This window comes from Manis pentadactyla, chromosome 4 (assembly GCF_030020395.1).
Source record: "Manis pentadactyla isolate mManPen7 chromosome 4, mManPen7.hap1, whole genome shotgun sequence".
Classification (NCBI taxonomy): Eukaryota; Metazoa; Chordata; class Mammalia; order Pholidota; family Manidae; genus Manis; species Manis pentadactyla.
Window position 1 is genome coordinate 6,171,716 of NC_080022.1, and position 14,790 is coordinate 6,186,505.

The window sequence follows — 14,790 nt, forward strand, 5'->3', positions numbered from 1 at the left end:
AAGACAGGAGAAAAGCAGCATGTTCATATCCTGTTGGGATTGACCCAGGAGAGTATGAGCATTAATGATCTGGGAAACAGAAAAGTACTACATGAGAGGGCATAGAGTGGCATCTTGGGGACAGGCTGGACTGTCCTTGGAGAGGGTGAAAACAGCTACTCTACCTACACAGAACCAAGAGGTCAGAGACTGTGTGCAGGGTAGGTCCATGTGGTGGGAGTTCATAGAAGTTCTCTTCTCGCTGCTTTGATTTTCCACACTGAAGTAGGCAGCCCAGCTTGGGAGGGGAGTGGCTTGCCAATGGGTTTCAGCCCCGGGCAAGTTCACTATGGATTCAATGTGACCAAAGAAATGACAGTGGAACTTTCTTGGAGTGAAAGGGTTTATATCCAACTTTATTCCCATGGTGGCAGGTCAATCACTAGAAACCTGTCCACTCAGAGCAAGTCTGCACGCAGCAAGCCGGTTTCTGCCTCTGGGCCTCTTCGCCCCCGCAGCCGTCTCAGTCTCTGTCCTCAGCGCTGCCACCACTACAGCCCTGTCTGTGTTCTCCTGCAGCCCTGCAGACGTGCCACCATGTCGCCCAGAGCACCGGGCGGAGCTCTTTATATAGAGTCAATAACAACGTGTTGCCCACATGTGTGTAGTGAGCCAGCCAACCAGGGCCAGGTGAGAATCCTGACCACAGGAACCTTCACTTTATCCACAAGGCACAAATTTACAAATCAGATTCTCTAGGAGCATTCTATTTATTACCAGAAACTGCCATATAAAAATCAATTCCTAATTGTATTGTGGTGATGGCTGCACAACTCTGTGAATATATGAAAACCACTGATTTGTACACTTTTTTAATGGGTGAATTGTCTGTATATAGGAATTTTATCTCAAAGTTTTTAAAATCTGTTCCAAATCCGAAGTGAATCATTTTTATCATCAATAAAAATTTGATGCTTTGTTTATTTGTTAAAATTTAATGGGAAATGAAGCAAATACAGTTATGTTCTGACAGCTCAAAATACTAACTTTGTAGGGACCCAGAATTCTTTCAGAATGAACAGCAGAGTTTTTGGGTTGGAGCTTAGGGTTGGACTTTTTTCCTCCCTAAGATAGGAAAAATAAATTCAACAATTTCACCAGTGATGTTTCAGTTCCTAAGTCAAAATGTAAAAACTGGGAGATTTCTGCATGTTGAAAATAACATCCCTACAAAGACTAAAAATAAAGGTTATGTTCTTCTAGACAGAAGTCTGAGGAGACTGAACTGACAATAATGTTAAGGGGTTCATGGAAGGACCAACAGATTGGGAAGTCAGAAAACACAGCTACTAAGAGGCTTAGCCACTTCCAAAATAGATGCTGTGAACCTAGTCAACTCAATTAACTTCTCTAGACTTTGTAACCGGAGAAGCCAGCGTGTGCAGTGCCTCCTTCCTAAGGTACCTGTGAGGACCAAAAGCAGTTCGGCAGATGGAAAGCCTTCTGCAAACAGAAGCATAATCCCCTTTTCAATCTCGAAAAGCTCAGTCTCTGTGGTAAGTAATTGACCACCTAACTCTATGTGTATGAGATTTACTCTCTGTATTAGTCTGCTCAGGCTGCTATAACAGAATTACTATAGACTGGGAGGCTTAAACAAGAATTATTTCCCAGAGTCCTGAATGCTGGCAAGTCCAAAATCAGGTACCAGCAGATTCCATTCTCTGCTTTTTCACTGTGTCCCCACATGGCAGAGAGCTCTGGCCTTCTTCCTCTTCTTATAAGATCACTTATTCTCACCCACCCACGACCTCATCTAAACCTAATCATCCAAAGGCCTCATCCCCAAACACCACAGCGGGAAGCTTCAGTGTGTTAACTTCCGGGACACAGTTCGGTCCATAGCACTCTCCTCCATAATTTCTGCAATGATATGTCCCCCGGCAGAAATTAAACCTTTGTTATAAAGCAAAAACAAGGGGTGGGAGAGATTTAAAGGATGGCCTACTTTTAAAAGGGCTTACATAGGCAGCTTACTGAAATTCATACAATAAAAAATAAAATTTAAAAGAGATGAGAACACTGGGAAAACATTAGCTAAGATTATTCAGCATCATTTACCTGTACCAGATACTGTTCTAAGAGCTTTCCATTCTGTCCTCACAGTAGCCACACAAAGTAGCAATGATTTATAGATGAGGACCCTGAGCCCACGAGGGTGGAACAGATGTCCTCAGGTCACACAGGCTGTATGTACCTACAGCCTGTCCTCTAACTCTACAACAAAGTTGTATCTTATCTTATCTGCAGGTTCAGTCACAGCACTCAACCAAGGTCCAGAAGCAGATGATCCTTCTGACGCAGCATCACTACGTCAGTAGTGGCTTTACGCTGTGTCACAGCACCTACATCATTCACCTGACTTCAACTCATCATGTTGGCACTTCATGATGTCATAGCACAAGAAGGTTGAGTGTAGTACAATGGTATTTGGGGAGAAAGAGAGGAAACATGGTCACATAACTTTTATTACAAAATACTGTTACAACTGTTCTATTTTACTAATTAATTTTGTTGATCTCTTACTGTGCCTAATTTATAAATTAAACTTTTTCATAGCTATGTACATACAGGAAAAAAACATAGCATATAATAGGGTACTATCCGGAGTATCAGGTATCCACTGGGGGTCTTGGAACATATTGCCCTCAGACAAGGGTAGACTACTGTCCTACAATGCTTCCCTTTGGGACAAAGGAAAATTGCAGGGGAAGAGAGGGGATTGAAAAGATGAGACCATGAGTGAGTATACAGGTTCATTTTATACTTTTATTTAGATGTGGCCAAAATATTATAAGCAAACACCTCAAAGGAAACTTGATCAGTCATAAGATTCTAAATCCATAAGTTAAAAACGAACCACATGCTCAGGAGGTCAGTTCTTTCTGGTACTCAGAGCTGAGACAAGTTTCTCCTCTGGGTCCTCATAAAGACAGTCTGCATGCTGAATAGCAGGTCCAGGAACCCTGATAAACCATTCAGGGCACACAAATAGCAAGCCCCACAAGACTCCACACAAGTCAATGTCCTCACACCACACTATTTAAGTAAAGCGTATCTGCCAAAAATAGTAAGTGCAAAGGCTTCCTCATAATTCAAACAATTTGGGGCTCGCTAGAACAGAACAGTTCTTAATGAAAGGTCCATGAATAGGATACAGTGGTTCCATGAACTTCCTGCAATTGTGTACTGTGGATATTGTATTGTAGCCAAGCATTCACAAACCCTGCTTTGGGGGTTTTTTAGCTTAAACCAATACTCAAATGGTGTCCCTGATAAAAATAGAAAACCCTGACAAGAGGAATTAGTGAACTGCACAATCACCAGGAAAGCCTATGCAAACCAACTTCCAACGAAAGCTTTGGGTAGACAAAGAGTGCAGTTAGGTTACTGTTAAATTCCAGTAAGTAACTGGATAAATACAAAGTCAAAAATGCTCTAAATAAGTGTAGATAAAGAAGTAATTCTAACCTCGTTTTAGAAGTGAACATCTGCCCTACAGTAAGTCCTCATACCTTCACTGCTAACAACTATTATTAGATATATTACAACATCCAAGGACAGGATCAAATCTTCCTCATTTCTAAATGCCTTAACCACTCAATAAATTGTTTCATAATTAAGAAACTAAGAAAAATCTTTACATCTATATATATATCTAGCAAATAAGGACCTTTGGCAAGACTTAATTTCAAAAATTCAAAGCATCCCTTTCCCTTCATAAAATGAAATCTTTTGCAAAAAGAGGAACACAGGTAACTGTGGGGAACCACTAAAAAATCAGTACTACTACATTTTACATGAACCATAACCTAAATTCATTATATCAGAATTATACCCATTTTTTAAAAAGTGTAATCAGATTATATTATTCCTAAATTTATACCTTTGTGCCTTTCCGCTAGGAGATGGAGAATGAGGCACATGTAAAACAAAATTATGTACAGTTCTCAGTTCTCCCTCACTATGGCAAATAGAGAAAATCAAAACTGCAATATAGCTGACACCAGGAGTAAGTAGTTATTTCAAATTTTTTAGATAACTAAAAAGGCCTAAAATCCAAAATAATGACAATATCAAATGCTAAACAAGGACGTGGAGCAACAAGAACTCTCATTCATTGCCACTAGGAATGCAAAACAGTACAACCATTCTAGAAGACAGTATGGCGGTTTCTTACAAAACTAAACACTCTTAACATATGATAGGGAAATCACTCTCCTAGATACTTATCCAAATGAGTTGAAGAAAATTATTGCCACACAAAACCTGCACACAAATGTTTACAGCAGCTTTATTCCTAACTGTCAAAACTTGGAAGAAGAAAATGCACTTCAACAGGTGAATGGATAGACAAACCATAGTATACCTAAACAATGAGTATTATCAGTGATAAAAAGAATTAAGCTATCAAGCCACAAACAGACAGGAAAGACCCTTGAAGGCATACTGCTAAGTGAAAGAAGCCAATCTGAAAAGGATACATACTCTGTGATCCAATTACAAGACACCTATAATTTGTAAAATTATAGAGACAATAAAAAGATTGGTTGCAAGGGGATAGGGGGAAAGGGAGGGAAGGATGTATAGGTGGCACACGGGGTATATTTAGAGCAGCACAACTATTCTGTGTGATACTGTAATAGTGGATACATGTTATTAAAGGAGTCGGCACCCAGAGAATGTATAACACAAAGACTGATAAGGAATTGATATGGGGTCATTCAACTGCAGCAATGTATCAACCTGATGCAAGAAGTTAACAACAGGGGAAACTAGGTGGGAAGGAGCATATGGGAACTCTGTGCTTTCCACTCAATTTTTCTATAAAACTAAAACTAATGAATTGATTTATAAATTAATAATTTATAACAAATCTATTAATTCATTAAATAGTGGTTTTAAATATTTTTAATGTTTTACTGTATCACACAATAAAATACTATTTGTCCAATAATAAATGTTTGTGCAATCAATTTAAACCTGTTCGCAAAGCTAAGAAAACTTTCCCACAAAAAGCCAGACTGCTTTTAAACACTACATTTTCTCAGCACTTTTTGTTCTTCCTTTCCACTCAAAGATCAAAACTCAAATTGCTCCTGCCACCAGCACACTTGAGAATGAATACATACTAACTGCTACACTTCCTTCCATGAGTGTCTAACACACATTTGAAAGGCATAGGTGGGGAGCGAGAAGAAACAGCCCATTCTGAGAATGTCGTGTCCCCAGGCCTATTCAGCGTGGTAGTGATGCTCTGTGGAAGAGCACAGCGTGAGAAAGAGACTGCCCCAGGGTAGTCAAAGAATACACACACAGGGAAAAGCTCTTCTGTACAATTTCCTAATTACTACAATATCCACACACACAAAGACAACAGTAAGAACCAAATACCTAAAACCAAAAGAAGAATATAATTGTTCAAAAGGCTCAATCTACATTTTCTTTCACAAAATTTTAGTGAATTAGTAAATTTGCATGTCTTTTTTACTGCCTTCTTCACATATTTAATATTCCTAAGTGCTTCAAATTATTTTCTACATTTTACATTTAAATTTATGCAAACCATGTTTTACTAAATACACAAACAATAGTTTGTATGGCAAAAGAAAAAATTACGATTAAATAATTTGAGTCCTTCCAAAGCAATTATTACATCTTTGTAAGAAGAAAAAAGCATTTATATTGGGGAGGAGGTACACATATTGAAGAGTTGGGTTTTTTTTATGTTGGCAATACCAAAAAATGCAGAAAGCTCACCATACATGTGTAAGGCATCAACTCCATATATATAACAGTTTTTAAATGTTTAAAAAAATAAAAGGACAATAAAACAACAAACATTTTTTTTTAATGGTTGAACTAGCTTTTTTATTAAGCTATTATTGATATACACTCTTATGAAGGTTTCACATCATGAAACCTTCCCACCAGCAGTGTAGGAAGGTTCCCCTTTCTCCACATCCTCAACAGCAATTGTTATTTTCAGTCTTTTTGTTGCTGGCCATCCTTACTGGTGTGAGGTGATATCTCATTGAACAAACATTTTTTAAAGGTAATCAAGAGGCATTCTCCAATCTCAATCCCAAGAGACCACATAAAAAGAACCTGGTTATCTGTTTCTGTAGGTAAGTACTCTGGTTGTTTGTACAATGTATAAACTGCCCCAAATAAGAAATCCTGAAAACAATGCAAAAGGAAGTAAGTAATTTCAACTGGCATTTTACTAAAGCCATGCAAGGAAAGTCACTACTGCTGCTGAGGTTCAAAAACAGCAGAGACTTGAACATACACCACTGTTTCTAACCAGCTATTTTTGAATTATTAGTAGATAATCTGGTGAGTTTGCAGTAAATACAGCTGTGAACACAGTAGTACACACCATCTGGAGGTTTTGGCTCAAGCAATTTTTCAAATGCACAGTATATTCACTCTGTTTTGTTCCTTTGAAGCTCAACAATCACATATAAACTGACCCTTTTTTTAAAAGCACAACTACATTCACTCATTTTGTAAGCCATAAAGCTCATTCACTTTTTGGAAGACAAGACATGAGACACAGATCTAACTGTTCATCTTTAGAACCAAGTGACTATTTCAAATTTTGCTAGCGTAAATAATTTTATAAAGCATCTCCCATACTATTCTTCATGACTTCTGATCAATCCTCCAAAACTAAGATGTTTTCTACTTTCTAAAGTGATTCACATTCATTATCTCATTTTATCCCCAAATCCTGAACACAACTATCATATTAATCATCATAAAATTCTACCCATAGAATGCCATTACCATTAATCTCTTAAGGCATCAACCAGTTAACTCTATATTAACCAGCAGTTTCTTTTAGCTACTTTCTATCATTCCTTGTCTCACTGCCCAACTTCTCAACATTTTCTTACCAACTGCAATCTGGCTTCTACATATTACTAGAATGTCCTCCAACTCCTAGGCTTCTACACCTCACAGGCCGTTCACCTCCTGAGCTGCTCTGCATTCACCAAGTTCTCACAGGTTCCACTGGCTCCTGATTAAATAAATGCTATTTTGTCAATAGTGTTTTCTTAGTTCTCGTTCTCTAATCCAAAACCTAGAACATGGGATCGTACTGCCACCCCACTGTGAGCACTCTCCGCCCTTTATCCACTTCACATTGCTGCTCCTCTCAGGTGTCTTTCTCTCAAGTCATTCTTCCATTTCTCCTCTTGCCAGAATATTGGTTTTTCTTTTCCAATAATTACATGTATAGGCATTACCTCAGCATTAGCTCCTTCTGTTTGAGATCCAGTGAGTGCCCTCTAGTTAACATAAATAAATCTCAAAACCACGAGAGCCACAGCTCTGGAGAAGGCCAGAGGAAACTTTTTTACAAAAGTCACCCCTTACAGGATTAGAGGTGGTCAAGTAAAGAACAGGGGGTTAAGATTTGACTTGGAATACTGACCTCACCATTCACTAGCTATGGGGCCTTGGTCAAACTGCTTAACCACTCTAAGTCTCAGTTTCCTTGTTGTACCTCAGACGCATTTAAACCTTCGGGATTAAATAATTCATAAAAAATAGAGAATATTAAAAAAATTAAATCATCCATAATCCCATCATCCAGAGATTAGCACTATTAATAGTTAGTATATTTCTTTCTTTTTCCTTACCTTCTGTGAGTAAATGTGGGTGTGCACGTAATTAGAATGATATTGCATGAACACCTGGCATATAGTTTTTTCCACTGGGCTTTACATTAGGATATTTTCTACATCATATTGATTTTTAATGACTGCATAATATTTCCTTTTATGAATGGGCCATGATTCCCCTTCTACTGTTAGGTACTTAAACTGACAAATCATTCTTTAATATTTGTTACATTTTCCTTTTTTTTTTTCTCTTTCTCAGTAAGTCTTTTGCTCCTTTCTCTATTCTACCTATGAACCAAGATCTCTAACTAAATCGTCTAATAGTGTGGGAAACACATATTTATCAAGGAAAAGGAAAATCATGGCTTACAGAGTGATGTTAAACTTCTAAAAATCACTGGCATATCCAGAAGTTATTTTGGGAAGTTTTGCAAATCATCATGCCTCTTTTAATGTTTTGTCTTCCTCCACTGGAATTTAAGTGCTATGCAGACAGGAACTTCATCTTTTTTTATATTTCAGCAACTAAAACAGTACCTAAGGCATAATTAATGCTCATTATATTATCAGCTGCTATTACATGCCAGAAATGTTCCTAAGAATTCTGCACACCCTCTGAGGCAGACATCATTTCCTCATTGTCACAAAGAGACTAACTTACCCTAGCCTAGGTCTCACAGTAGGTAGTGGTAGAGCTAGGAATAGAACTCAGGCTATTTACCATCAAACTATGCTGAATATATTGATTAATTAAACCAGCAAAGCTGCATGTGATAGCATTAAAAAGTGAGTACAATTATGCTGATTTTTCCCACCAATTAAATGCCAACATTATTGTTATATTAGTTTTCATTACAAATATGTAAGTATGCCAACTATATCAAGAATTAAATAGATTTTGGAGGACAATAATTAATATTCATCATTAATATTTGGAATAAGAAAGGTCTCAAAAAGAAAAAAAAAACTTATAAATGAACTTTTGAAATAACCTGTTTAAATCTAGGATATTTGCTTACCTCTATTTTTTTCCTGGATTCTGCAGTCTCTGCTGCCAATCTAAATGCTTTTATTTCTTTTAATTGGAGAAAACATTTCCCAGATAAGTTACACTGAAATTATCACATTTTCCAGAAAATGTTGGGCTCTTTTCCCTCATTCTAGGTTATTTTAAGAAGGACCCATTTCTCCAATGAGTTAAAAAGTATCTCAGTTTAAGCTAACCTCCCTTTCCCCCAACCCCAGCAGTCCCCAAACCCTCACAGTCCTCCCAACAACACATCATGTTCTTATGTCAGTAAACTGGGCCTCTAAAAAAGTCACCGCATTAGCTCTATGTAGAAACAGATTTCAGTCCATTTTGTTTTTTACTTTTGCTCCTTTTTTAAAAATGTAGCAGACAGTCTTAGAAGCCTATGGTGGTAAATACCTACTCAAGACAAAGGCAGACAATAAGGGATGAGACCATTGAGGAAAACATCACATCATGATCGATTTTACAGCCTGAAAAGCCTGACTTTGTCAGAGATCTATATTCAAAGCTCAAAGCTACTGAATCTTAAATAGTTTTAATAACTTGAAGCCAAAAAAACACATTTTAAACTTTAAAGGTGGCCACACATGTCCCTAAACAGAGACATTTCGAGACCCTTCTATCAATCATCCAGGCCATGGTGGCCAAACTGCTGTTAGTCAATGGCTTTCTCTCTCCCTCTGCTACAGTCTAACAAGAGGTAAGAGACGGGGGAAACATTTTTAGCCATGTTTTCTCCATCAAGCTAACATTTAGTTCTGTTTGAGTTTTACAAACTGATCCTAGAATAGCAAACAAAAAAGCAGGGTTCTTTTTAATACTGGCTTTCTATGTCATTATAAAATGGATGGTTCCACTAGCTGCTCAGACTACACAACAGCAAGCAAAACCTTTTGACCTTGGAAAATCATAGTAAATGTAATATCTACCAATAAATTACATGGTTTTCCCACTTCCCCAAAACCAAAAATAAATCTCTCACAAATAAACTATTAATTGAGGGAACAAAATCTTGTGTCGTTCTCATTCTCTTAAAAGCAAGCACAGTGGCAGAGGGAAAGAAACACAGACAAGTCCATAAAACCTCCAGTGTAAGATAAAACTACCCGGCAGGAGCAGCCAATGCATTCTGACCTTAAGGACTGTACACAGTTGCACTAATTAAAATGAAAAGCTAGTCTGCATAACACACAGGAAACTCACTGAGCCTTACTGACAAGTTGATGGAGTTCATCATCATACTCTACCCCCAACTCCCGGCCACCAGACCTATGATGTAAACAATAAATTGGCACATAGCTTAAGATACTCATATTAGGAGAGGAAAAAAACGTAAAACTTTATTTTAAAAATATGTATCTTTTTCCCAAGCATTTCAGAAATAATCACAATCCTGTAGATTGGAACATATCCTGTAGGAACATAGGCTATAAAAACCCACACATACACAAAGGAAGTGGTACAGCTACATTACATCAGCTCTCGCCTCAATTCATAAATGCAAAACCACAAAACAAGACAAAAATCTAAATGGCCTTTTTCTGGAAACCTTTGAGTGAATGAAGAGTGTAGGTTAAGTCTTTAAATATGTTACTGAACAGTACTCGTTGATGCATCACTTTCAACAGCCACAGGGGAGGAAAAAGTGTAATCATAGTCAATTCTATCATGCAACCAGATCAAATAACATTTCAAGCACCGCCTGCCAAACGCCAGGGCCTGCCAGCATACAATGAGCACTCAAGTGCTCTGGACTGCAAACCACCTTTCAATTGTTTCAGTGATCTTTATAAAATAGTTTAAACACTACTAAATTATAGAGTTGGAAAAAAACATATACAAGCTTCTAAACTGCTGCTCCCACACTCTTGTGAAGTTGCTGTTAAGCTTCTAAAATGTCTGCTTTGTGTTATTTTACTGGACAATGTAAATATTCAGAGCCTCTGACAGCCCAAATCTAACACATGCAGAAAAATGTAAAGCTGGTTGTGTGCATCTGGAAATAACCGCCCACAGATAAACAGGCTTACTGGGATATTTTTCCCATCTGTAAGATTTCAAATCATGCCTACTTTTAATTTGGAGTTTGCAGCAAAAAAAGGAAGGGAGGGGAGGGACTCAGTATGGTGATTTTGGCACAGAATTCTGAGGACTTTGGCAATTCTTTTCTCAACTTGTACTCAATGGCTCAATCTTAGAGCACACATAGATACACAATTTCAGAGAGAAAAGTTAATGTCTCTGTTGACCTCTATGTTCATTCACATTACCATTTTTTAAAATTTCCGTATGTCTGAGAGGAGACCTCCAGCCAAACAATGCCCCAAGGAGAGCAGTGGCACATGTGCACCAGGAGGCTAAGAGTAAGACAAAGTAACCTATTACACAAGTTTCTTAGCAAACAGTCAAGCAGGTCTCCCCATAGGACAATGGGAGCACAAGATCTGAGTACACACGGAGCGGGGGCAGGGAAGCCACCACCTCGAACTAAAAAAAATTTTTAAGATTAACAAAGCAATCTTCTTCAATACTATCTCTGAATTTTAGCTACTCTAGCAAAATAATATTTTGGTCAAAGAAAAAAATTGTATTTGTCACTTCAAGTGGCCTAAAATTACTTTATAACCAAGTCCATCAAATTTACTTTATTTTTAAACTTAAATTTACTCCACGGTAAGCAATGAAGTTTCTAATCAAACTGACTTTTGGATTATACATTGCTCATCTTCAGTAACACTTTCCTTTCAGACACACACACACACACACAACCACACACCCCTTAAGAATGGGGTCTTTTCAGCCCTAAAGATGTCTCTTAATTGGTTTACTTAATTGGGATTTCCAGAGTTTGGGCAATGAAAAAACTAGTACTCCCAATAAAAATGCAATGGGACACAGCAAACGCCTACTCCTGATTCCTGTAAAGACATCACCCTTCTTAACACCGGATTTGTTCATATTTCTAGGGTCAGCTACAACACTCCCGTACACCCACCTCCGAGAGCCCCTGCGCCCACACTTGTCCAACTTCCTGGCCGGCGACCCGCGCACCCTCGCAGCACGAGGCGCCGGCCACTTGCCTGCAGCCCGTCGGCGGCAGGAGCTGAGCCCGCAGGCCTCGTCCTCCTCCGGCGCTGTCACCCCGAAAACTCAGGCCCAAGGGCTGGGGCGGGGTGGGTGAGGGCTCAGGGTGTGAAATGCACTTGCTAAACAAAAGGAGGCCCAAGCGGCCACAGGGCTGCGCGGCGCGGGCTCATGTCCCCACGGCTGGGAGGCTCGGGGAGGCAGCTGCGCGGGCCCACCAGCGGCTGAGGGATGCGGCCACCGCTCGGGCTCGCGCTCCTTCGGCCCATGCGGCCGGCCGACACTGCCACATGCCAGTGACCCAGACGCCAGGAGAGAAAGAGCAGCCTCCCCGCGTCGGAGGCTGGCAAAACCCGGGCTGGAGCCCGGCCCACTCCGCGCGCGCCCTTGCCTGCCGCCACCGCGGACGCGCGCACACACACAAAGCCGCTGCACTTTTTTCTTCCTAGCTTGGCCAGCCTCCCCTCTCCCTAGTCTTCCCTCCACTCCCAGCAGCCGGAACTGGGAGGCTGCGTGATTGATGGCAGCTCTTAATAGCGTGGTCAGCTAGAAAATGCATCTGCAAGCAAGATACTAAAGAGGCAGCGCATCCCCGTGAGTGATCAGCAGTTCACACACCCTAGAGCTGCCTCTGCCTCTGCTTCTGCCAGAAATATAAATGCCAACCACCTCTGCCGTCTAACAAATGCAGACGGAATAACCAACAATCACGCGCATACTAAACATTTGTTTCAAAGATGCACAGGATAAAGACGCATTATCTGGTATCAAACATTTCTGACCCCAATTTTCCTTACAGTTTAAGAATTCTCTGTAAGTCATTTGTTTAAAAGTCTCTCCGATCCTTTAAGAAAATCAGGGTCCATCTGCTAGACAAGGCATAGCTTAAATTGGGCTTGACTGAAATCCATCTAATAAGGAAGTTAAATAAATGTACATTTCTTCCCCTGTGGCCTTAAATAAACATAAACCTCAGCTACGAGATCCCAGACCCCTCATTAATCCACAGTTACGTACATCTAATAAGAATTACCAACTGTTCATTTCAAATTAGTTTCTTCCCCAGCCCTAATCTGGTAAAACACATCAATTTACTAAATTAAACATTCATACCAGCTATTCCCTACTAGTAACAGTCAAGTTAATTTTATCCTTAAGTCACTCAACAGCAAAATATAAAAACATATTCCTACAGAATATGAATTTAAAGCACTATACTCACTCAACCCAAATTTGAAAGTTAGAAGCACAAAATTCAGATGATCATTTCTAATATTTTTAATATTACACCTTTCACCTTCCAGGTAAGTTTCATGGAACTCTCAAATAGTTTTATAAATGTTAATGAACTTTCTGAAGTCCAGTAAAGTAGCTTCTTACCAACAAGAAGAGATTTAGATAGATTAAATGATTTGCTTGCCAAAAAGGTAAGATGGGGGAGTGCGTAGAACGGTGGGGGGGAGGGGGGGGCGGGGGCGCCTGGCTAGCACAGATAACCAAACTGACATGCATATTTGCTATTTAAACATCATTCTGTTGATCCCTTTTAAAGAAAAACCAGTATTCTACAAGAGAAAGAAATATCTGTCTAAAACTATTAACACAGCCCCTGTACTGAGAGCAAGAGCTGATGAAGCATAATGCTTCTGCCACCCGGAAAGCCGCCTGTGATCAATACAAATCGGAGGTATTCTATAACAGAAGTGTAACTCTGCTGTAAGCTCCACTAAACACTATTCCTCAATGAGACCACCCTGAGGGGACCTGAGGCTTGAAAATCTGCTTCGGAACCAAGTAGCTCTGAGATCATTCCATCCCTGTCAAAGATGAAATTGACCCTAAAGTCTAGCTACAAAAGCCACTCTTGTGCTCAGACACACTTTCATTTTCTAACCAACTGTATCTAAACACATGATAGAGCTTAAAGAGAGTTGTTTCCTGCAGACCTTTTAAAAAATGCTGGGTTACACTGAGTTGGAAAGGGCTGGTGGGAACAACCAAATTGCTCTATTTTGAATTCATTGTGTACCTAGGGATGCTAACTCCTTTGACAGCACTTCATGACCTTACATTCTTTTGTCCTTGTCTTGCACCCTCTGTTAACCCATCCCCCCACCTCTCATTCCCCCACCCCCTTGGCTTCCAGCTACGCCAATCTTTCAAATTCCCCAAGGTACCATGATTTCTACCACAGGCCATCACTGCTTCTTCCCACTAGAGAAAGAGTGTCTCCCTGCTACTCTGTCCCACCCAACACCCCTGCCCTACCTCCCCACATACACAGTTTAAAGCCTACTCCTTCAGATCTCAGGTCAAATATCACTTTGTTAAAGAAGCTTCCCCCTTGGGCACCATTCTGGGTCAAGTTCCTCTGTTTTAAGTTCTCAAGGAACTGTGTTCCTTTCCCTGAAAGCATTTACCTCAGTTTGTAATTCACTGGTGTAACTTTCTGATTAATGTCCATAGCCCTCTCTAAACAGTGAATTCCATTAAAGTTCTGTTTGCTCATTATCAAATACTGGATGTCAAGCACAAAGATCTGTGGAATAATTAAGTGAATTGAGGACAATGATTCTGTTTTACTCATTTTGTGTATTTTCTGCACAGTTCTTGGCACAAAGAAGCCTCTCTCAAATAAGAAGCCTTTATGAAAATAAACACCATTTCTTTTAACTTTTAAAGTTGAGTAAAAGATCCTTCTCCCACTTTATTGAGATAGAAATAATTGTTCCCAGAGTAACTCATAAAAACAGTGAGACCCTAACAAAGAGGTCCTCTCTGCAAGCTATACTTTTTTTTAAGAGTTAATGAGGTACAGAAGCCATCATTAGTTCATTCAAGCTAAGTTCTTCCTGCTTACCTGGCATTTAACAGAATACAAATTTAAAGCATTATACTCACTCAACCCAAATTTGAAAGTTACAAGCTCTTATATTCTTTTGAATATAAGAGGCAAGCAGTAGCAAGTAAGCTAGATAACTACTAAATCTTGTACACACA

General features: G+C 39.4%; 1 protein-coding gene across 6 annotated transcripts in view; it reads right to left on the reverse strand.

The window, feature by feature from the left end:
* The window catches only part of RERE (arginine-glutamic acid dipeptide repeats), a 429,285-nt gene that overhangs the window by 307,663 nt on the left and 106,832 nt on the right, over nt 1-14,790 (reverse strand). Inside the window, exon 1 of one of the 6 annotated variants that reach the window (XM_057499683.1) lies at nt 11,702-12,110. The exons of the other annotated variants lie outside the window; for them this stretch is intronic. The gene's annotated coding sequence lies outside the window, so the exon portion shown is untranslated. Of the gene's footprint in view, nt 1-11,701; nt 12,111-14,790 lie in introns of those variants that run through there. 6 annotated transcript variants of the gene reach the window in all.